The 23,690-nt window shown below is 38.2% G+C and overlaps 1 long non-coding RNA gene across 2 annotated transcripts in view; it reads right to left on the reverse strand.

Moving 5' to 3' along the window:
- Positions 1-2,626: 2,626 nt before the first annotated feature.
- LOC128082839 (uncharacterized) overlaps positions 2,627-23,690 on the reverse strand; it is a 310,058-nt gene continuing 288,994 nt past the window's right edge. For both annotated transcript variants that reach the window (XR_008207861.1, XR_008207862.1), the window contains 2 exons: positions 19,069-19,120; positions 2,627-3,738 (listed from right to left, as the gene is read on the reverse strand). This is a non-coding gene — a long non-coding RNA (uncharacterized LOC128082839). The remainder of the gene's footprint in view (positions 3,739-19,068; positions 19,121-23,690) is intronic.

The raw sequence follows: 23,690 nt of genomic DNA on the forward strand, positions 1-23,690 counted from the left end.
ACAGTGACAATAGATTTTGTTTTCAGCAGCCTTACAAGTACATGGGCTTACAACACTGCGTTTGTAGCAGGGCTGGTTACACAGCCACGTTGGTTTGCAGAGCAGTTTAAAGACAAACAGGAAAGGAAGGTCTTTGACCGGAGAGGCTGACAATTTAAATAAGGCTGACAATCTAACACACAGCAGCAACAGTGCTGTTCAGTGGGCAGGAAGGGCAACAACACACACTGAGCAATGGGAAGTGATCTTGCAAGAGCATTAATTTGAAGGAATCTGGGTGAGCACACCATTGGTTTGTATAATTTTTAATTTGAGGAGTGCGACTCCCCAGAGACAGCAATAAACCAAAACTTCTGGAACAGAAGACAGCACAGAGAAGAAGAGGAAGAGCATCTGATAGAAAATGTATGGAGAGAAAAGATCTGAAATGACAGCTTCTTCTCCCAGGGTTGGGTGCATTTGCAAAACATACATAGAAACATAGAAAGTGGTGTTGGGCATGTGTTTGTGTGAGGGTCAGAGATGGAGCAGGATGAGTGAACTCCTATCATAATAAAGTGCCATACAATTATTGCAATAGCCTTTGAGAGAAATCATAGCTCTTGGAGAGCCATGTTGAGGTGGCTGCTGCTCATGTAGAGAGTCATTGCTATGATTTCCTGCAGGTCTGGGAGGGAAATTATCTGCTGCAGTAAATTCACAAGCTTAGCATTTGTTGCCACTGTGACTAAAGGTTAATGTTTCCTTGCCTGACTGAATCAAGATCACCAGTTGCCCATTACCTATTTTTATGGCCTTACTCATGTTTGATTTCAGCAGATTTTGAGTAATCTCATCCTGTGAATGTTAAATTAAAGCCATGTATGTAAAAGGTTAAGTTTTGTTACTGCAGAACAAAGCAATTTCATGACTATTTTTTTCCTTTTGTGGCATATCGGGTCAGTGAGGGCTCATTCAGGCAGTGCAGGCTGAAAGCACAGCCATCCTCTCAGCAAGGCCCAGCAAGGAGGGGATGTAGGGCCTTGCAGCACAGAGACAGCTCCTGGAGTACAGCTCCTTGTGGGGCAGGTGGCTGTGTGCAGAGCAAGGCTGCTCCTGATCCACGTGAACACACAGCAAGAGCCTGAAGGCTGTTGGGGATGGGGGGAAAGGCTTTTTGGACGACTCGCTTGTCTGAACCCACTTCCAAAAGCTGGAGTCATTTGGTAAATTTTGGGCAATAATGCCCCACAGAGCTTTGCTTTCCTCTAAATACTCCACAACATTTGAATGAAGCTATCTTTTATGCACTTGCCTGAAAACGAGAATAAAATCCTGAAATTCTTTAAATTGATATGCTATTGTGCGACTGTGCTCCTACTCAGAGCAACTAATTGCATAATTTAGCCATAAATCCGACCTGAACAATGTATTTCTGTTGAAAGTTCACCTTTCTCTCAAGTTGGCAGCGAGTTAACCCTGAAGACTTGAACCTGTGTTTGCAAAGTTGTGCCTGAGCCTGGTCATAAAGAGCAGCTGCAAGGGACACAGCTGGAAGCGTTAACCACGGATGTTCCATTAGAGAGCACCGCTCTGTGTCTTCTACGCTGAACTATCAACTTGTTACACAGGTGCCAAAAAGAGAAGCCCTGAACTTTTCTCATGAAAAGACTGCGAGGCCACACCAGTTCCAAGCTGGCAAAGAATGAATCAGTGAGGATGAGGAGGTGCATGCAGGAGGCAGAAAGAAGCCTGAGAGGCAGAGGCAGCAGGCGATTTCTCTTTGTTATCAAGTGAAATGACTCCACAAATATGACAATAAATCACTGCAGGAATCAATCTGAGTGGAGGCAACTGCTCCATGCTGATAATGCATCAATCAATATTTAATGTTTACACTTTAATTAATCTGCACGTAGGAAGCATTCTTTCAGTGACAAAAAAGTGATGAGAAATAAAACACCTTTTATATCAAACAGCGACGAATGGCTGCCTATCTGTGAGGCTTTGATTGGGCCCTCAATTGATCATTGCAGCCATTTCGATTGCGCTGGTGTACAATGTCGCATTTGAGTATAACACAAACGCTGGGGCTGTGAAGGAAGGAGGGGGAGCTTCTGAATCTGCTTCTGAGTGATTACAACTTTATCAGAACAAAGAAAGACTGATAGCAAAGTATGAATTCTTTGAAAACACCGGACAGAAGGCAAACAAAATAAAAGATTCTCAACATCTGCACTGATGACACACATCTGAACAGATTTTTACCATGTATTACAGTTATTCATACCTACTAAGGCTTTGCATAGAAAAAACAATTCAGATGTTGACTGGCAAAACTGTCTTCCCTTATCAGAGCTCCCAGTGGAGATGAACCATTTTGGTGTTATTCTGCACATAAGCAGAGTGCTAGGTGTGCCATGGACACAGGGGAAGGCACTGCTCCTGCTGCACAGTATTCACCCAGGGCTCTGTTTAACCCTTGTAAACTCTAGTTTCTTCTTTTTAAAGGGCCTGATTCATTGTTCATTGATGTCAACGGAATGACTTCTATTGACTTCAGTGGGCATTGCATTAGTCCATAGATGAATGGTATTGAAAGGCACGGTGATGAAAGACGAATGAAAAGACAGTCATGTGAGACCAGTAATGTTCAATTATTTCTTTAAAAAAGGAAGCTACAGCAACATATGCTCATACATAATCAAAAGTTTCCTATGCTTGCTTCTAAAATAATTGCTTGAAATGTACTGGATTTTTGTAAAAGAAATACAATATTATCAAATTCAAATATACACGGGGTTTAGCTTTATAGAGCTAAGCTCAATTTAAATGATTAGAGGTATGGACAAGGATACAGAACAGCAGGGTGGAACCCAGGAAATTCTTACTGTACTTTATGTGCTAGTTTTAACTTGTGAGGTCTGTCTTAACGTTAGGATCATGTAAAGGACAACAGCAAAGGTAAATCTCTTTAAGCTTTTTCACTGAAGAATATTTGCTGTTTTACTAGTCAATAAATAGGACGATTCTACCTATGAAATAATGATAACAAGTAGCCAAAATGCCTGCCCAAATTTGCAGCTTCCCTGCTTAGGATGCTGAGATTGCTGGTTTAGCCAATGTGTGAACAACCATGGAAATAATACTAAGCTTTATAGATCATGTACTAGAAGAAATTTGAAAACATTAATCCTCAGTCCAACATAGAATGGATGGAGTTTTTCTGTGGTTCACAGTTTTACAGTCCATTCCAAAAGTGTAAGGCACTCAGAAATGCACTCCTACAGCTGGTGACAGTTCAGATACCAAGACTCTGAGCCAACAAAGTATTCAAAGCATGAATGACATCAGAAGACTTTCATTTGCTGGTCAAAAAGCTTTAAAACATAACAGCACATGAAAATTGGGGAAGTGTTCACAGAGGAAATGAAAGAAGATTATTATGATATTTAAAATGCAATAATAGAACAACTCCCCAAAACTAAAAGAAGCCTTTTTACTTCTGTTGTTTACTTATCATTCCTACTTAGTCCTTTTTTTTTTTTTTTTTCCCACAGAACTTTGTATTTAAAGAAAGAAAAAGCTAAGATTTCATTAACTCCATAAAAATGGAATGAATGCATTCTCCCCCAAATCCATAAATAGCTTTTCAGCAGATTTTAACGCGCACACACACATCCACACAAAGAGTTGAGTCTGCAGTTTGTCTTTGCCATAAAGACTTCTTCCCCCTTCTGTGCAAAGCAGATGAACAAGCTAAAAAAAAAAAAAAGGGCAAAGTCAAAGGAGAGGAATGCCCCATTGTAATGCATGATCAACTGCAAATATTTATAGAAAAGATGCACATCAGGATCACCCTAGGACAGCTTTAACATGCAGAGTTAATGTTTATGGAGCAAAATCAACTTACTGAATGTGAAGTTCTGATTTCCCTCATATGCACCCAAAGTAAATTCACACACATACAAACATTACTTGTTTGACAGAACCTTTAGAGAGCGATGCAATTCTCTCTAAATGTATTTACATATTCTTAACGCTGTCACTGGTAGGCAGAAAAGTTCACAGCTGTATTTTCTGATGATTTTTTTCTCCAGTCATGTACAGCTTTTTACTACACACAAAAGAGGAACAGTAGAACAAGCCGGAAAACCAAATCCTTGCTCCTCTGAGCCTCACCTGCTTTGGAGCTCCACTGAGCTGCGTGGTTTGGTCTAGAGCAGCAATCCTAGCACGCAGGGAGGTAAGCCTCGTGCCGTGATTTTAAAGCCTCTTAGGTGAGAGCAGGACTTCATAACACTCAGACATTTCAGCTAGCTAAGCCTATGTCACCCACTCTGACACAGCTGGCAGGGCTGCAGTGAACACCCAGGTCAATCAGCAGCTCAGGCTGCAAAAGCCCAAGCATTCGTGCCCTCTCCCAACACCTCCTGTGGATGAAGTTGGTAACATCAGCCTAAGAACTAACAGTCCAGCTGCATAAGGAGCACCCCATGTGGTTTAGAAATACTGCTCCCTGCTTAGCACCGGGGCTTAGGCTACTTTTCCACCCCAGCCTTGTTACAGCTGTCTGTTGGATTAAAAAAAAAAAAAAAAAAAAAAAAAAAAAGAGTAGGAGACTGATGTGTACTAAAAAAAACCTGGAAGACTAATAATTCATTAACCTGACAAATGAAATGTAAGTCTTATCGATCAAGAGTAAAACTTCTTGGTTATAAAGGAAGCATATATTATTCTGACAGTATTTTCACAAGACAAACTGAAGCTACAGGGAAGGCAACCAATTTGATTCAAATAAGTGTCTTTCCTCAGAAACATTCACGATTACAGTCATCAGGTACAGGTTGATGGGGGTAGTGCTACTACCCCCGGCTTTACGGATGGAGAACTGCACAACAGCAAGGAAGGGGGACTGAAACACTCTCATTATCTGTAACTGCTGCTTCTATGGAAAATGCTAAGCAAAAATCTGACTCCTGGTCACTGAATCATGCCTCTGCTAAATGGCAACATGGAAGGATGCATGTCACCACACACACAAAAGACAATCTCTTCTCCCTCCTTCATCACTAGCACTGAAAAGCCAAGGGCTTATTGTGCAGCTAATGAGAATGAATACACTTGCAGCTGGCCTTCCACCACCTGTAGAAAGTAAAAGTCGGCCAAAAACCTGTGAGACTCTCTAGTTGTAATGAATGGATGGAAACCAAGAGTGTGGCTCCGATTCAAGTCCCAGCCTAATAGCAGTACAGTGCCAGCGCCAATAGACCCACTTAAAAGCAGAGGGTTCGGAGGCAGTGTCTGGCATTTCATGATGGTAAAATATACAAGGGCAGGCATCAATTTACCTTGGTTAGTTATGTTTTAGTTATGTTGTATTTTGGCGCCCAAAGGCACGATTTATAATTCTAATAATAAAATGTATTATAAAGTATAAGCCAAGCACATGCAGATCTAATTCTATTTCCTCTCAGAGGAAAGAGCTAAGCTGTTAAGCTCCAGGTTCTTTCAACATTTCCTACTTGCAACAAGCACAAAAATCTGAAAGCAACGTCTGCATTACTTTTACACAGTTCATGGAGAGCAAGTTAAATGACTTACTGCGTACATATATACATATATATGGGGGCTGATCCAAAAGTAATGCCTCCTACTTAATTATTTTGGCCCACAATATCAGAAGTGCATGTTTAGTGGTGTAGCAGAAGAGGCTGAACTTTCCCATTACATTTTATTGCTGTATGTCAGATGGCAGCAGAGAGGCACTCTGACAGAATGGTGTCTGACATGGAAGTGTGGATGAAGCAAAGGTGTATCACTGAATTCCTTCATGCAGTAAAAATGGCATCCATTGGCATTCTTTAATGCTTGCTGAATGTTTGTGGAAACCTGTCAGTGGATATCAGCACAGGGAGGTGGCGGTTGGTGCATTTTAGCAGTGGCAACAACAACCTGAAAGACAAGCCATGTTCAGATGCATATTTTTATGAGCGCGGCACACAGACTCCTGCTCATTGCTAATGGGGGTGACTATGTTGAAAAACAGAGTTTTGCATCTGAGAATTTGCTCTATCAAATAATGATACTGCACACTTTGTATCTGTTGTAGTTTCTATGGAAATAAGAAGGAGGCATTACTTTCAAAATAACCCACATATATATTTAACCCCCAAAATATGTTTCTGGCACCTCAGCATTGCAGCTGTCACAATGCCTGGTGTTCAGGGAAGCTGAAGTTAGAGAGAAGCAAACCAATCTAGTTCAGACATCCTCTTCACATCTGGAAAATTATCAAGCTTAAGCCTGCAGGGCAGCACTTCTGCTTGTCCCTCCAGAGAGAACATCCAGGTCAGCTGAGGGACTTACTGAGTCCGCCGGGATGGAGAAAATCCTGCTGCACTTAGGGGACACACAGCAATGTGAGAAGCACAGCACTGCCTGGTGCTGGAAGGGAGGGCAACGACTATCACTTCTAGCAAACCCACTGGCATTCCCACCAGATTGCCAAGTCCTTCTCATGTGGAAGGAATTTAAGGTCTCTTAGTATTTATTGTATGGATTTTTAATGACAATAGCTATGCAACGGAGAATTCTTTCAACTGTTTTTGTAAATTCAATAAAGAACATCCACCCTTGGTCTCTCTTAGACCAGACAAGATGTGCCTGATGTTGCATTCGTTTTGTTTCCCAGACATCTTTTGTTTCCTGGCCTTCACATTCTTTATTAATTTTAATTGGGTAAATACTAAGCCTTCACAAAGGCACTGGAGACTGGGTGCGGTTTATGTCTTGCCAATTGCCCATCTGCTTTTCGGAAGGTCCTGCAGGCTGGTGACATGAGTAATAATGCCTGTACATGGGAAGGTCTGGGAGGTGGGGAGGATGCTAACCAGAGCAGGAGGAAGTCAGATGTAAAGAATAAAACCAGATAAGACAGGAGGTTTGGATGGCCTCAGTACCCTGTCAGTCTGTTTTTGCTGTGACATATGTCCCACGTCTCCTGTAACATGGGATGCTTGTGATAACAGCAGCACCTAGCTTACATGGACCTAGCTTACACAGGAAATGGATACTAAGGACAAAAAGAAAGTTAGAGGCAGTTTTGCCAGAATAGCTAGACACTTACTGTTGCACTGAATTAGACAAAACAGCACAACTCAGGAATCTAATCCGGCATATTATGCAAGTCAGATGTAGGTCCCTCTATATGAAGTCAGATTAGCTAAACTAATGTAATCAGAAGTACAAATAACTCTTTGTAATTCTGCAAAATTTAAGTGTCATATCAAAACTCTAAAGCCAGTGCAGTTATATTACTGCTACACTTATAAATGAATATGTTCATAAGTAAGAACTGTATCAATCATAAAAAGTTTTTCTATTAAATTTTCTTTTGACATCTTTAAGAAACTTAGATAGTAAAGTCTGGGCCCATCTCTAATTAAAATTAAAAAACAAACAAACAACAACATCAAGGTAATAAGCTAGAGCATTTGAGAGGCTCCTGCTCTGCTCTGGTTGTAAAATTGAGCCTCATTGCTATGTTGCATTATGCCCACTCTTGTTTGCAAATAAAAACTGCAGAGAATGCTCTGACTTCCTTCCTTTGCCATTGGAGAACATGGTACTCTGTGCCATTCGGCAAGCTTTCTGGCTCTGCTGTTGAAGGCACTTAGTGGGACACACTGAGCATGACAGAAAAACTGTCAGTAACTTATTGAAAAAAACACAGTATCTAAGAGCCTGACTAGCGACTGCATTGTTAATAGACTTTACAGTACAATACATATATACTTATATACATAAGTTATAATAAAAAAAATTCACTGCAGGCATTGTCACTCCAGTTTCACTGATTAACATTGATAATAATGGCGAGGTGATACTTTTCATCTTATCTGGACTGAACATATAACGAAGAAAAGCTAATAAAAATACAGCTACCAAACATACTAAATGATCCTTAATCTTATGAAATTGTTCCTTACTCACATGAACAGCCAGTGTCACTGATGTCAGTGGCCCAAATTCTGCCCTGGTTAATCACATACTGTTACCTCCAGTAGGAATTGTTCTCAATTTAGGATCAAAGACCATAGTTTGCTGGGGCCACTCTTTCAAGGGAGGATTGGGCCCAGACTTTTAATAAGGGGCTTGGTGGTTTACAAAGAGGTGATTAAGATCTTCCTTTGAAAAAACTCACAAATGTAGAGTTCTTCTTTTGGATTATAACAGCACAGATAGCTATAGCTGGTGGATTTCAGAGCATTAACTGCTAATCCACGAGTGAACTGAAAGGGTTTTGTTTGTTTGTTTTGCTATTACAGTATTTAAACTTGTCAACCTTCAGTTCTCAGTCAGTCATATTTAAGTTTCTTAGCAAAATCTCTATTTAAGGATCTCAGTATTTTCTGCAAGTTCTTGTTCTGTTTTTATATTCTCCTCATTGTCCTGAAAGTCTTTGTGAATACATCCAAGAATCCGAGATGTCCTGGCTATATGCAAGACCTAGGGTGTTTGTTTCTTTCTTTTGTAATTTTTGGGGAGTGGTGTTGTTTGGCCTTATCTATGGAAAAGCTTGGACTTTTTTTCTGCAAAGTCAAACCACAAAGTTTTGGAAACTAACCCACAATATAAAAGTTTCTAGTTTCCTTAAGTGACATTCAAGGATTGCTGTTTGTCAGTGACAAAAAGAAAGTACTTAGTGTAATTATTATAGCACCTCAGTAAAAATCAGATTCTAGCCGTAGGTGATTGCAGCTATAAAGTTTCCAGAATAGGAACAATGAGCCCTATGAAACTAATGAAAAAAATCGCCAACTTCCTCACTCCAAAGTCTGATTTTTACAAGGACTCCATTTCTTCCTGGTTGCCAAAAACGAGCAGTTTATTTGAATCTAGCTTAAGTCTCCAGGAAAACAATTTTAATGTAAAATGGAATAATGTTGAAGCAATGACAGGATAATTAAGTGGTTTCAAAATCCAGCAATATTTAGGTGCACTTACTGTAGCGTGATCTAGCAATGAAAATAAAGAAATCATATTCTGATGATAGCACAGCTAAAGATAATAAATATCCAGACATATCCCTTGCTGTATCACTGAACTGTAATCAAATGAATTAGAAATCTAATGACTACTTTGACACAAACAGGTATTTAATATGCTGCAAATGTACCAGATTTTCCCCCTCAAGCATTAGTAAAATCCCCAAGAAAATTAAAATCTAGGTCATAGCTAAATTCCTTTGAAACTGGGACTTAAATAAAAAAGAGTTTAGTCACTGTAAGAATTCTTTGTGCTCTTACATTTTTATAAGGTTAAAGCTAAAAATAAGATCAAAATCTTTTTGAGTTGCGTTAGAAAATAAACCAGGTGTGTACAGAAAGCCATCACACCATAGACGCCTGCTAAACAGATGCCGACCAATAAATTAATTTAAGCTACTCTTCTTCGCATCAGAGAAAAGAAAAGAACTGTTAGGGACATTAATGGGATGATGTTCTCTTAACTGGCAAGTTTTTCATACTTATTCTCCATTGTATAAGTGACTGATACTACTCAAATGTTTTCTGAAAGGAAAAGGGAACCACTGTCCAGAAAGCAGAGGAGTTTGTCATCTCTCTCTAGTTTGTCAGATAGATCCAGAGAGGCAGAACAACTATTTATCAGTCATGAGAAGTGAATAAGGGAACAAGGTTTGGACACTGACCCGATACGAAAAATTTCCAGTAATTCCTGACATAACAACTCAAAAATTCAGAGTTTAGGTGTCAAATATTTTGCTCTCCTTAGTCAGCTATTCCTCATGGTGAGAATTAGCATTTCAACTGATCGAATGAAAAAGTACCCTGTACTGATCCAAAATGTGACTGCATGTGCAGGATTTTTAAAAAATGAATAAAGAATCTGAAGAACAGTCCTTGAAGGGGCTGCATGACTCCTTGAAACATAAGCTTCTCTAGCTCTTTAAGGACAGCCATTTTTATGTTTCTACATTTCTTCCAATTGTACAAACTTAATTTGCTCTGTTTTTTGTTTGTTTTTTTTTTTTTAATTGTTTTGTTTGTTTTTTTTTGAAGCCACACAATTGCTAGAAGAAGGAATCAGGTGTGTGGGGTTATTAAACATGGCATTCACCCACTGCTCCTACACAGAAAACGCAGCACAGAAAAAAACCCACCAAAGCTGCTTAATATGAAAGGCAGCTAACCTGAAAACTGAAACTTGAACTGAGCGGTGTGTGCTAATCTTTCTCAAATACACTTATGAAAGCCCATTGTCATTGCTTGCGGCAAGTGTTCATGTGAAGGATGGCTCCTCAATTCTGAGCACACCAGTAATAAACAAAGAATGTTGTCCCCACTGTTAATTTTCAGATTCTTCCGTCCATCTTCAGCTACTTGAATGGCAAACACTTCACAATCTGGGGTCATTTGTGATAAACTTTGATAAAAGCCGCCATTCATTACCAGTGATTTCCTTAATCCTCATGTTGTTTGTAAGGGAAAGAATGAAATTTTGTGTTATTTGCTCTACTTGGTCTACAATCTAAATAATACATTAACCACATTAATAAAATACTTGCCAGATCAAAATCTTAATAGCCAGTTTTAGTCTTGCCATTGTTTATTGATGTGTTTGCCAGTCTATCTAGAGACAAGGGAAATCTTAATAGCTGTGGCCACTCATTAGCAAAGTACCATGGAGTCCTAATCCCATAAAGATATTAAACTATTTTTCCTTACAACAGCAACAAATGGATGGAATTCTCATTACTTATTAAGATGTGGTACATTCTTTGCATATTGAGTTTCTTCTTATACTTTGAACTCTTATCCCTCATCATTCTATTTCTGAGGCTAAGATCAAAGTAGATCAGCCTTACAGAGCTACAGATGAGTGGCCGCCTTTCAGAGAATATTAATGCCCTCTTGAAGAGCAAAGCTGGGAAGTAGGTGTAATCCCCTAAAGAGTGAGCCCTGGGAGTCTGGTAATGCTGAACAACTGTAGCATACTCGATGGATCAGCTGTTAGGGAGCGCAGCCTCACTGAGGTGGAGCTGCTTCTCCTAATTTAACAACGTGGCCCAAACCTTCAAGCAATAGTGAGACAAAGGCTTTTTTGGAACCAGAGACTTGTGAATGTAGATTCTGACAGACTGGCACGGAGCAATGTGTTTTATAGCAGGAAAATGTGTGATCAATTTTGTATTTTCTATTGCAAAATGTTCTGGTTTTTCTGCTTCAGACTTGTGATTTGTCCAGTTCTAGTTTTTGCGCTTCGCTCCCTCACCTACTTGGGACAGGGTGCTTTGATGAGCAGGTGGGCACAGGGCACAACAGTGTCCCCTTCAACCTCCCACCTCCAGCAGCGATCCCGCCATACCAGGTTTCCTTTTTGCCTTCAGATTGCTTGCAAGCCTTTTAAAGGAGTTACTTTAAACCCTTGTTAAAGCTAAGGGTAAACATGCTAAGTACTAAGACATTCAGTGGGTATCGTTATATGAAAAGAAGAAATGTTATATTCGTTACAGAGGAAAATCTAGTAATAAAAAGTATTACCTGTATTTATAGCCCTTGTAACCTAATTTTTGTGACAAAGCAAAGAAGTAAAACATTCCTTTCTGCCTTCCAGTGACCCCTATAAGAAACCCCCCCATGACTCCCCATGGAGTCATTTAGGATAGTAATTTCACTGAAAATATACGCAGCATTACTTTTCTAGCTCTTCTTAAATGGATATTCCCTACCAAAGGTAAGTCCAAAAGTTGTTAAAGACATTTGGAAAAGCATACTCAAATTAGTCAGCAATTAAAAGAAATAAAAACTTAAAAGACATTTTCTACGACATGAAAGCGTGACAGAACACGGAGCTGTGTTGTTCAAATGTTAAAATTGTACATAAAATACCCCTTCAATATATGCTGCCAGTAAAAACCACGGCAAAGCAGGTCATTAAAATGTCAGACTTGGGGCAGAGTGGAAAAAATGCTGTGTTTAAAAGTAAACATGTAGACCTCCTATAATTATTTCCCCTTAAAGTCAGATGTTCAAAAAATAAAAAATAAAAAGCAAAGAATACTTTCTCCCAAACTTTGCATCAGTAGGGTGAAAAGTCTAAATCCAGTCCTAACCCTGTTGCAAAGTGAACCTAGGGAGACTTCTGGGGTCTTTATGCAGTCTCTGGATATAAGCTTCAAGAATTAAAGGTCCTTTTCCTTTATCCAGTTTTTCTAAAATAGGAACAGAGTGGTGTGTTCAAGCCATTAATTTCTGTGTCATTTCTGCTAAGGCTGAATATGGGCAACAGCATCGTTAGAAAACTTGGGAGCTCCACGTTCAACAGAGGCAGGCTTGGAAAGATACTGAAGGGCTTGCACTAAGCAGCAGAACACTGCTGGTGTGCTGATGTTTGTGTCCAAATGTAGGGTTTTATCACTGCTGTTGACAGCTCAGGTTAGAAAACTGTGCTCAATCCCTTCTCCTCATATGAACCAAAAATGCCTACGGAATCTGGTAGATGATTTGGTTAACTTAAAAGAAGACCCAGTGCTAGTTATGAGGGAGCTGGAAGCCATGCTTAGCTGAATTAATTTATGCAGATAAATCAGAATAGTAAAAGGGAAATCTGTCTGTATCTTCAGATACGAAGTATACTGTTGTACTGAAAATAAAAAGGTTGTATTCTGCTGTCACTTCTCCTATTTCCAGAGCTCTTTGAGTGAGTTACAAAGACTGATGAGTCAGAAGGATATCAATCTCATTCCACTTTTGTTTCCCTCCTACTGGAAAAAATGCATTATGGCGCTGAAGAAAAAAATGTTCCATCCCATTAATTTTGTGTATTTTAAGCAAAGTGCCTGTGTAAGAAGTCAGTATAATATCTGCACTGTGTCTTTTACCGAACTGAATTCCTAAACTGTGTCTGAAAAGTGGCAGTGCCCTAGAAACAATCCTGTCCAGCAGGCACAATTCCACATTAATTGGACAAGAGCACAATTGAACAATGCTGTTGATGCACACAGTGTTATTCCAGATTAACTGTTTTAACAACAAAAAAGTAGAGGGCTTGTAAAACTAAGATAAAGTTAATGATTAGAAAATAAAAAGCTTATAACTTGAATTTCTATACTAAAATCCATCTCTGGGCAGTTTCTAAGACTCCCACTGATGTCCATGCAAGCATACAGGTATCTGATTTTGTCTTGTAACATCTCCATATCTCCATTGCCTAAAACTAACAAATTCCACCACTGAAAGAACAGGCTGTCAGCTTTACAATCAGTGATTAAAACCAACATTCCTTTGCTTTCCATCTGATAAGAGCAGAGCTTAAACAGGCAGAGACAATGGAGAAACACAAAGGAGCACAGAGAGACTCAACATTTATTTAACTATTCATTTTTGTTTAAACTAGTTTCTGCAATGCAAATATTTTGAAGATAGAAAAGGAGGCTGTAATCATTGCTTAAAACGTATTATAATCAGATCACGGAAGAATATTCATCTTCATACTTTTGCTTTTTTTTCTTCCTAGTTTTCAGCATAGGATAATCAAATGTGTCAGAAGAAAACAGAGAACTGGACTAAGTTTGAGCTCCCTCAGCAGAAAAACAAAGACTTGCATCTTTCAGACAGCTGTGGTTCAACAACTGTTAATGTCAGATATATTCTGATCAATATTTCCTCATTATAGACGGTCAGTATTTTTCATTCACCAGCCTACAATTGCAACTCTATTACAAAAACAAGAGGAGACAGCATACGTATTGTTTGCCAGCTCTATGGGTTTCATTCTGTGATAAAACAGAATAATACTTAAACAATAATAAAAAGATTAAACCTGATCAGGCATAAATCCTGCAAGTAGAAAGTCACCTTCTTTTTTATTTTGGAACAAGTTCTGAGTCAAAAAGGTGGTCATTTTGATTCAGTAATAGGAGCCTAAAGCCAGACTTAATGTGTCAGCAAACCATGGCTTGTGATCTATGGCTTTAATGAGGCCAGCACACCATGTACCTGGAGAGCTGCTACTTAATGAAATTGGAGGTTTGGACCCCATTTCTTTTCCTGTTATCTACAAATATCCGGGATGATGATTTTGGTTCAGTAAGATTTGCTAGTCTTGTGATACCTCTGGTAGTTCCCTTAAAAAAATTTGAAAGTGTTGTTTGTACTTTTGTTCTTTATGCACAGTTATCTGCCAGCGATAATGACAATATCAGAGCTGGGAAACAGGTTTCATTTTGGGTTCTCCATCTGAGATTAAAAAAAAATGGAATAACTTTCTAAGAAGGTGCTAGTCTACTTGCAGTTTATTGTGAGAATGTCAAAAGCTGGTTCCTCACTGACTTGTACGACTTCAGTTACACTCTTCCTTGCTATAACCAGAAGCCAATTCTCCATTTCCAAACTAAGGAAATACAGTATGAAAATACATTCATTCATTATTTCTTCGATTCCAAGATCTTCAAAGACTTATCCTAGATAGTCTGAATTCCTGTGCCATATTCCAAGGAAATCCTTTAGAAAGATGCTATTCATTTTATTGCTAAGGACTCTAAGGAAACATATGTTCAGACCCGAAATAATCTGCAACAATTTAAGATAACAAAGCACTTAAGCGACCGTGTTTCTTTCAATTTTCTTCACTTTGAATTTCCTTGTCTGTTCTGTTTGTCCTCTGCTCTCTCTTACCACTGTGCAAACACACCAGTATTCCCACCACCTTCCCCCATTCCCTGTATTCTCACTCCCCATTCTCAGTCTTGTCTTCTGGAATGTTGCTCCCATTCAAGGCCCAAAAAAACCGTGGCATGAACTATTCGTACTGACTTGCTTGCCTTTAGCCCTTAGATCCCATTCTGGTCAACTCGAAGAAGACAGTGGGACTATTTGTTTAATTGACATAGATGCAAAGTGGCATTGCCACTGGATCAAGGAATCCCATTTGACTTGCCAACACTTATTTATTTTCCCAGTGTTAGCCCCATACTGTAGAAGAGCGGACTTTCCTACTGCCATGTCATACAGCAGTTCATCACCTTAAAACAACGCTTAAGTAAAATAAACAAGTAAATAAAGTTGTTGCATAGAAAGGCAATGGAGGACACCTGTGCTCAGCCTTTTAACCCAGAACAGTAACTCCAGAGCAGTTTGCCCATCCATAGCCACAAGTACTCTGGTTGATTTACCCCGATTACAGAAAGGGGAAGATAAGGGATAATTCGACTGAACTGGTCAGCCAGCAGAAACAGGGGAGTTTCGAGCTTCTACCGATGGATGGTGATAAACCTTCCAGTCAAAAGAGCCGCTTACAGATGTAACGCCAGGCATTACAAAAGGTGTCTCGAAAACAAAAACCCTGCTTGCCTTAAGCATTTCAGAAAATGTGCACGTGATCACTTTTGCCAGAGGACACATGACGTTCTATCTCTACCATCAGTGATATGAACTGCTCGTAGAAACATCTTTAATTGGCACGGCTGTATCAGGAAAAGTGGGCTCCCGACACCTTCCCTTTCCCTTCTGTGTTAACTCAGTCATTGTCCCTCTTTGCTCAAACAACAGATGTTGCCACGCAGTTCTTTGTCCTGCAAACTGCTCAACAACTTTAAGTGCTATGCTGAGGTTTAGACCTATAAATACCTTCCTCTTGTTTCTTGCCCTCAGAAGGAGAGAAGACTTTATAAGAAATAGAACGATCTGATTTACCTTGATTTGTACTATCATTACGATACTGAAGTTTGTGAGCATTTTGAGGCTACAGTTAGAAATCCAGCAGCTTTCCTGCATGAGCTATCATCACAATCTGATCGTCTAAGCAGTCCAGTTAAAAAATAACCCAGAAGAACAAGAAAAAAAAACATCTTTCTGTCAGATTAGTTTGAGTCCAGTTCTCTGTGCCTGTGCAAATGCTTCTGTTGGAACAAGGCAAGAGGAGCAGCAGGGGCCGAAGCTGCTGCAGAAATGTAAGAGTAGCCACATTCCTTGATATTTGAGCAGACGGACAGCCTGACTTTAAGTAAAATGTTTTTAGCTGGATTCGAACATTTATTTTTACCATCAATTTTTTTCACATTCAGAATAGAACTGACCCATGGAAATGGTGTTTTTTCCGGTGGATCTGTTCACACAATGCTTTATGTTGGAAGTTCATTTCTCTCTTAGTCATGTTTTGGGTTTTTCTTTAGCAGATGTTTACAATTACTCCTTAAAATGTTTCCATTTTCAGCGATCATTGAATGTGAATGAGGTGACATTTTTAAAAATAATTGTAGCTTTTTCTGGCCAGGAACCATGTTGTTAGATTCAAATAGTCTTTGTCTTTTAAACTGTGGTAAAGGTCTCATATCTTTGTAACAGCAGCATCTGCACCAGTCTGCCTATCTTTTTTTTTTTTTTCTTTGCCTAAGTCAGAGTGCTATTTGTCATTATCTGAATATATCTTGTATCTGGGAATCAGATGTGTACGCCTTTTTATTTAACTTTAAATACATGTACTTGAGAATCGCTTGGAGGACTGTGGAACAAATGGTATTAGAGCAGCTCTTTTCTGAAAAGTGAAAGTTTCTTTGCTTTTCTTTCAATCACTTTTTTCATTTGTTTTTATTGACCACGATTTAGATCAAAGTTCTCACAAATAATGGCCACGTTGCCAACACCTGCAATTACGTTGCAACATTTGTAATGCTTCAGACTAGCTTCAAGTCCCATCCTAGGAGTCATGCGAATATTTGAGAGCTCAGATGTTTCTTCTTTTTCTGTTCAGAGAACTATAGCTCCAGTTGCAGAAGGAAATATTAAAATGCCCTACTTTAACCATGGAGGATCAAAAAAAGGGTCACATCTATATTTTAAAAGATTGTTTTTTAAATAAAAGTCTCGTGACTTTCAGAGCGCTGACTCATGATTTCTGCGTGCTTGACATCAGCAATACCACAACTGAGAGAAAATCTTTGCGAAAGATTCCTTTCTAGTTCTCTTGAGACAAAGGAATCCTCCAGGAAAAAAAACAGAGAAACAACTGTTTCTTATTCATGATAGTTCTCAGTTAAAAACAAGCTGAAAAACTACTTTAAAGTGAACAATATCTGCCAAACCATTCATGCCTGCTTTCTGCACCATTAAGACTGAAAAAAAAAAAAAAAAAAAAAGGTAAAAAACACTTTTTTCTGTTCTTTGTCAGGATGTTGTTCAATTCTGTAAGTATGAAAATTAAATCTCTAGTATAATTTCATATTTTTCAACAAACAGCTTTTAATATGACAGATCCATCCCTCCTTCCTGTCGAGCAAGAAGTCTGGCACTAGAGACACACAATGACTTTTTCATTAATGATTATAATTTATTTTTAATAATACTGTGACTTCTTTTTTTTAGCTTTCATAGAAGAAATGTAACATTTTTATGATTATGTTCCTCCTGCTTAATTAAAATATGCTTCCTTTAATAGGAATAAAGTACTCCAGGAGAAACAAGGAAAATTCACTGAAAAAAAACAAACAAGCCAGAGTCTTTTACTATTGAATGAGAACTTTTCCCCATAAGTTAATGGACTTTTGTTGAAGCACACCTAAGGATGATCCATGCCCTCGAGCTTCTGCTCCTTGAAAACAATTAAAAATATTCACAATTCCTGATAATTCAGGAGATAATCAATAGCTATCCATGACATTGCTGACAACACTAATAGGGGGAATATAGTAATATATCACACTACAAGCAAAAACCTGATTCTGGAACTAGCTCGTTCAGTAATCAAAACTGGAATCCTTTATCAGGCAAAACTTCCTATTAATTCCAAATAGTTTTTTTGCATTAAAACTCCAGGATAAATGGCTTGTGGGTGGGATAAAAATGATCGGTATGCGCCTGTATTAGAATAAACACTTTTGGCAGAAAGTCTTTCAGAGGCAAATCAGGTCAAAGGATGATTTACAAAACTGTCATTGTCATATGGCATTAATTTGATAGCTCATTTCAATTGACATCTGTGAGAAACAGTTGGACGTGCCGCTTTCCTTCCATTAACCAGACTTTCTAATTAATTATACAAAGCTGAAAACAAACAAAATTAGACTGAAAAGTAAAACTATACTCAAGTGAAGGCATACCTTACCCTGAAAAACTCACATTATAGCCACATCCAAATCTGTATTTTGTTACAACTCACCTTTGAATAGTTGTTTTTTTATTAATGTGGGAGGAATCATGAAAAAAAAAAATTGGAATCATCATTCATCAAGTGCTGCTCAGCATATAGTATGAAACTTTCCTCTGCACACACCATGGATAACTCCTTTTTTCCCATCCATTAGTTTTACAAACATAAGCAAAACCACTACTACTACTTATAAATACTCCTCGTATTTCTAATATCATTAGTACCTCAGAGGTACTATTACTTCCTCACCAACAGTCTTTCAGAAGAGGCATTGATTTTAGAGAAAATTCCAGTATCTTGCTCACAAAGTTGCATCTTCTTTATTGTAGACTACAGAATATGTTATTTGACCTATGCTATACCAACCCTGTAACTGATCATACAACTCATGCTGCATCTCTAAACATAGTGCACATAAAACCCATTTAAGAATCCCAGAGCATTGCATCATAACAGTTCCTTAACAATGCTATCTTGTATTTGTAGTATTTTTTTTTGTGAAATTCGATATCACATTTTCATTCTCAGTAGAAATACAATAGAAAATATTCTTTTTTTTTTTGTCTCATCACTTTGCAAGGCATTAGTACAAAACGAGCTTCAAATATAATAAAACAAAATAAATAAATTGGTGTTTTTTAAGAGATGCATATAAATAAGATGATGTTGTGTTACTTGATCAAGATGAAGAAAATAAATTCCTTATGACAATGTCTAGATGTAACCTGCTTATGTGAGACCTTTTTGGGGTTATTCTGCTCCAAAATCAAAATCCTATTATTCTTCCTAATAAAAATAGAGCCTTCAAAGCTGCTGCTTTGGTCGGATAAGGCATCACTCAATTAATGTACAACTCAGAGAGCAAAGAAATTATTCCTGCTAATACATTGCTTCGTTAAAAAATATAAAATTACTCACATGTTTAGTATTGTTTCTGGAAAGGGACTCTGTGCCTGAAATCAGGATAATCCTGGAAAAAAAGAAAGTAATATGAGTTCTTGGCTATATAGATTGTTGTTGCAGATACGGTGTGGTGTAGACTGAAAGGACTATTTGTTGACTGTTTCTTTCTGACATAGTGTATGAATCTCATTCTGAGGTGGTCTGCTGGTTGCCTGCAGTGCAAGAGAAGAAATCATTTCCCTTTTGATGTATAATTTGGCTTCTGGTTTTTGTTTTGCTTTCCTCAGAGCACTGAAGACTGACTACGACTGGAACTGGTAGAGGATGTCAGACTTTATGTAATTGCTCGCAGTGTCTAGCTGGGGTGTCTTCCTCATGTTAATCCAGCCTTCAGATGTTAGGTTAATTAAGCATGTCCCCATCCCAGATCAGTATGAAATATTAGAATATTATTATTATTTTTATTTTTATTATCTCAGGAGGCTTGAATTAGCTAGAATAATTTGAGAATTTTGCCTCTCAAACGGTACGTGAATGAGTCTGAGAGCAAAAAGGTTATGAGCCCATTTACAAAGACAAGTAAAAAAAAGGTCTTTTTGTCTCCTCATAAGTACCACATACAGAGCTATGTGTTGTTACGCCTTTAAGTGAAATTTGTGCTAAGTTCCAAAGACTCTATCATACTCAAATATTGCATGTTATTAGAAGTCCTGTACTTGTAATACGAAGGTGCTGACCAAGTATTCTCTAAATAAAAGATCTCTGTAACAATGCATACATATTGAATTATAATGACTTCTAAGAGGAGTAGCTCCATTACTCCATGAATAAAAACAACATTTTTCAACTTTTTTCACAGATAAACCTGTTTATCTAAATATTATGCTTGTTGTTCTCTGCCTCAGACATAGCTTCTGGAGCAACATGGGAATGGAGAGAAAAAAGAATATTGTTAAGCAGTTGAACCAGCCTTTTCCTGGCTGTCACATGTCAGAGCAAGGAGTTTCTGTATTGCCCAATGATTAACCAACTGGCCAGCAAGCATGATGACTTCTGCAGTTCCTTCATTAAAATCTGAATAAGAGAAATGCATGTGGTTGTATTTGAGCACACCTTGTATTCAATTCTCTTTAGCCATAAACAGACCTATGACATTCCCTCTTTGGACAGATATCCCAAAGACCCAGATTTTGGACTCAAATCTGCATCTCTCTTTCACAACACATATTACATTTATCTGTGAAAGATCCTGTTTAAATTAAATAATTAATTGAATTTGACAATAAAAGGAACCTGAATGTGTTTTCGGTAGGAACACATTATCCATACATACCTAAAAAGGATACAATGGCTGTACAAGTAGGCACCCTTTCACAGACTATTTTGCATTATTGACAACACATGCTGAAATATAGCCCCTCAGAAAAGAAATGGAAATATTTCAAATGTGTGCAGGTATTTGTGCTAATAGCAGAAAACACAAGTGTATGGGATTTCCTTGGCTTAATTTTGTTAGCTGGCAACTAATGTAACTACACAGATTCTCCATCATGACTTACATTACCATCTGGTCTGGCAAACAGATTTAAGCACAAGTTTATCTTACAACTTATACAGAGGCTTGTTGTCTGTAACACAATAAACAGCCATTTAGAGATACAGATAGCAAACCATGTCAAACCTCTAGTTTTGATTCAATCCAAGTCATATATCACTGAAATTACTGGGACTCAAAACAAGATTATATTGACAAATCCCTGCCCATCTACTTTATTAGCATTCTTTTACTAGGGATTTAGTAACCAGCTCCTACCAACAGACACTTGCATTGAATTAAGCTACAAGGCCCTTTGGTCTCACAGTATAAACAAACAGCTTGCAGACAAGCTGGTATTTCACAGATGATTCTCTCATGTTCTCAAGAAACATTTGTGATAAAATCTCAACAGAAATATTGGCAGATCAGAGCAAAGTCAGTGAATGAGCAAGGAACTGTTAACATGTTAGTCAGCACTAATGCTTCAGAAGTCCAGATATTCCTTTCATCTATCATTAGAAGGACTAAAAGAAAGATTCTATTAATTGAGTAATAAAATGTTATTACAGAGCTTAATTAAGAAACTATTTTCATGTTTCTAAAAAATGGACACTGACTGAAAAGCTTGAGCAAAGAAGCATCTGCGTAAGAATGATGCAAATTAGTCTCTACTTTCTTTATAGCTCTTTCCATATATTTGACAGATTAGAAAGAAAAAAAGGTCAGGATAAGTAGTAAGTACATTTGACAGCTCAGAGACACTCCAAAAGCTTATCTTTTGAAAACTGATGGCAATCTCTTGTGCTAATTCAGGTTTCCTGTTTTGTTCCAATGTTAGCATATCCAAAGAAGGCCCTGTGGCCCAAACTCTATCACTGCAGCATGCTCCCCTTCAGTATCTTCCTAAGAGTTATTTTGTGCTAACAAGTTATGCTCTTTTTCCACTATGCAGGCAGCCCAGCCCTTGAGGACAAAAGTCAACAAAGCAGAAAAGATGTGACACTACTTCTGCTCAAAGATCTTGTGATGTGCTTTTTATTGCTACCTTTAGGGGAAAGGGAGGTCTACAGAAGCCACCACTATGGTTAAAAGTGTACTACAGCCTCCAGTGTGGTTCAGTTCGCTTCTGGTCAGTTGGATTGGAATGGGTGAAAACAATGCAAAGGCATTATACCTTCTATTTCCTTCTTGCTCCCTTTGAGCATCATATTAGAATGTCAAATCAGTGCAGCTCTTGAACTCCCTGAAACTGGAATCTCTACTGGCTTTCTGTACAGGGTCAGAAGAAAACTCACCACTTCTTTACTGCCACATGCAATTCCATGGAAACACCTCTTCTCATCAAACACACATTTCATTTTATGCTCATCTCTCTTTATATTCCAGGTCACAAAAAAGTATTGGAACTAGACACAATTGAACACATCTGTGTGAGTTTGTTTAGGATTTTGGTTTGTTTCTCTTCATTTTCTAAGCGCAAATGTGGCAATTAACAAGGCCGTTTCATGTACCTGTCTTTGTGAGACCCTATAGTCAGGATGCCTGTTTGGCAGTTATTTTGACAGCATGTTTCAACAGACTAAGTTAAAATCCTCTTAAAACTGCTTAAGATTTTTATCTGAGAGGACTCGATTTTGTCAGGGACTTGTGTTTTCCTATGTATGGCCATCAATTAATATGAAATGAACTAAATATATATATTTTTTGTTTACTTCAGGTGGCCAACAGCCATATGAAGAACAGTGTCTGCAAGGCTCTGCCAGACACTACTTCATGTAACTTTCATGACTGCATTTACTCCTAATTGATTCTGCAGTACTGTGCCCCCTATGGAGTGTTTTAAATCAATGTCAACCATAAAGCGATACTAAACTGTACAAGATCCCTTTTTGGTTGCAGTCAAAGACAACTTATTCACGGGGACGTGAGAAAAACTAAGTATATGAATGGAAACGTGGCCAAAACTCTCAGAATTCTTATTTCATAGCTTGGAGAATAGCAGGCATCAGAGCGTGGATCTTACCCATTTTCAATCAGGAAGAGTACAACAGAGCCTTTTCCCTTCACTTACTTTCCCCCCATTCCTTAATTAGTTGGATGCTGCATTGATTTGATTATTACATAACAGCTTCAGAAAACAGTGGAAGAGAAGTTCTTCCAAAACCTGCAGTTCAGGCTTTCACCCAGTATTTCCATACTACCGAACATGCTCACTGTTAGCAAAGACATACATAATTCTTACCACAATGTACAGGTCTTCTCAACCCACAAGTCCCAGCATACACATTACTAGCAGCTTCAGAAAGAAACTGCTTCAGAAGAGTTATTAGTCAGTAACTTCATTTCATTTTTCAATTCAGCACCTCATGGAAATTAAACGAGGGTATAGGTTGGTAGGGTAGACATGAGGAATCATAAAGGTCAACATGAAATAAAGATTATTAAATATAAATACCATTAATATTTATGACTGGTAAATAAAGGTAAAAGATTACAGTGAAACACAACTTAAATGAGTACACAGAGAGCAAATCAATTTTCTCTTTTATGGATTAGATTTTACACTTTTAGATTTTTTTTTTTCCTTTTTCTTTTTATTCTTTCCAGTCAGATGATTAGTTTTACAATTCACCCAAATCTGGCATTTTTCTCCCATAGAAATGTTTGGAGTTCCCTACATTAAGCACAGGATACATGATTACACTAGCATACAACAGTTTGCCTGTAAGAACAAGGCAGACAATCAAGAGCTTGGAGCTAACCTATTCCTCGTGTGAAACCAGAGTTCAGCATGAACCTCATGGAAGACACTGTGTTCACCTGAATTCAGTGTCAATTGTAGTGTCTTTAAAAATCTCCATCCTGTATTTCACAGTACACCTCCAAGCGCTTGGAGCTTTTACCACTATCTTCTTGGAAGGGCAAATGCCACTTATGAGACAACCTATGAGGAAAAGTTAATGCAAGCACAGTATTTGGCTCTGCAAGGGATGATGCATAGGGGCCTGCTGTGCGTACAGCCAGAAAATCACACTGTGTTTGCAAAAATAACCAGCTACATTTTGAACCAAAGCAAATTCTTTTCTATCCTGACTTAAAA

Source organism: Tympanuchus pallidicinctus, unplaced genomic scaffold (assembly GCF_026119805.1).
Source record: "Tympanuchus pallidicinctus isolate F22 unplaced genomic scaffold, pur_lepc_1.0 scaffold22, whole genome shotgun sequence".
Classification (NCBI taxonomy): domain Eukaryota; kingdom Metazoa; phylum Chordata; class Aves; order Galliformes; family Phasianidae; genus Tympanuchus; species Tympanuchus pallidicinctus.